Source organism: Limulus polyphemus, unplaced genomic scaffold (assembly GCF_000517525.1).
Source record: "Limulus polyphemus unplaced genomic scaffold, Limulus_polyphemus-2.1.2 Scaffold2494, whole genome shotgun sequence".
NCBI classification, from domain to species: Eukaryota; Metazoa; Arthropoda; class Merostomata; order Xiphosura; family Limulidae; genus Limulus; species Limulus polyphemus.
The window spans coordinates 13,309-14,929 of NW_013668104.1; the positions used below are offsets into that span (position 1 = coordinate 13,309).

The window sequence follows — 1,621 nt, forward strand, 5'->3', positions numbered from 1 at the left end:
GACATATTATAGTACGAATAGAGAGAGAGAGAGAGAGGTAGAAACGAGAACTTTGGTAGCTAAAAATCGATAAAACAATCTATTCATGGAAGGACTACTTGCTACTATGGTCTTCGATGTAAACAACCTGCCCTCGCTTCCCTCACAATCGATTCAACAGCGCGTGTGTTGAACCGCTATTTAAAGCGCCACGTGCGAAACTGGCAAACAACAGGTCAGAGCCCTCTCTGTGACCTACTTCTTCTTCCTGCCGATGTGGTTGTCCTGTTTTCAGAGGAGTCCCACTCTACAGTTTATAATGTAGTTAAAATATAAGTAATTTTTTTTTGTTTTTTTTTTTGAGACCAGATTTTACCGACAAAGACCATAAAATTTTGGACTCAATGCCAACAACAATTCTTTTGGAAATTGCCCCAAACCAAGACTTTATACAGTACATAGACAACTTTAACACGTAGTTATTAATAAAACAATAGAAGAAGCATAAAGGTACAATTATTAGTAGAGGCTGTAGAAAAGATGGGGAAAAGGTTATGAAGTTGTTTGTAGTTTTTCATAGAGTGAAAACTATTATTTCACTATATGATGTCATTCTAAGATTGGGTTTAAAACAGTTAAGGTATATGAACATGGATTATACACGCTATAAAATATTTGAATGGTTTGCGGCAGTATTTTTCTAAAGTTCAATATTGACTGTGAAAATCAGTAAAATATTTAAAGATTTTGCATTTTTTCTGACTTCAGATTTTAGTGGTTTGGTTTTAGTTTTCGCGCAAAGCTACACGAGGGCTATCTGCGATAACCGTCCTTAATTTAGCAGTGTAAGACTAGATGGAAGGCAGCTAGTCATCATCACCCACCGCCAACTCTTATATACGAATAGTGGGATTAACAGTCACATTATAACGTCCCCACGGCATGTTCTGTGGTAGGATTCGAACCCGGCATCCAGAGATTGCGAATCGAGTGCCGTATTCACCATACGATTGCAAAAACAGATGAAAAAACACATAGTATTAGCTCGTCAAGAAATTAATGTCGCTTATTTTAGATGAAAAACCCAAACAACTTGTATATCAAAACAAAACATTTATTAAATGAAATAGTCTCCATTCTTATCGATGATGCTTTTACATCTTACAGTCTGGTTTATGCCCTGATTAAAGAAATCACTTGGCTTTGAAGCAAAAAAAGATGTCGATGTCCTCTTTAACACTTTCACATTTGCATACATTATCCCATTAAGATGGCGTTGCAGCGAATGAAAAAGATTGTGATTTGACGGTGCCATATCTGGGGAATATGGTGGGTGGGGGAGAACTTCTAACCCAACTCCATAATCTGGTGTTGCGTCAAACGTGCCACATGTGGACATGCATTGCCGTGGAGAAGAACACCTTTCCGATTGACGAGCGTTTCTGATGAAGGGCTTGATTTAAACGTTCCAGTTGCTGACTATAGATCTCTGTATTGACAGTTCGCTGTGGATTGAGGAGTTTGAAATGAATTACTCCTTTGATGTCCCACCAAATGCAAAGCATCACTTTCTGCGGATGGAGTCCAGGTTTTGGGATCGAAAGTGTTTTTTTGTCTAGGACCGAGCCATTGTTTTTGGTGT

General features: G+C 38.2%; 1 protein-coding gene across 9 annotated transcripts in view; it reads left to right on the forward strand.

Moving 5' to 3' along the window:
- LOC106467118 (headcase protein-like) overlaps positions 1–1,621 on the forward strand; it is a 94,721-nt gene that overhangs the window by 7,116 nt on the left and 85,984 nt on the right. The gene's annotated exons all lie outside the window — the stretch shown is intronic.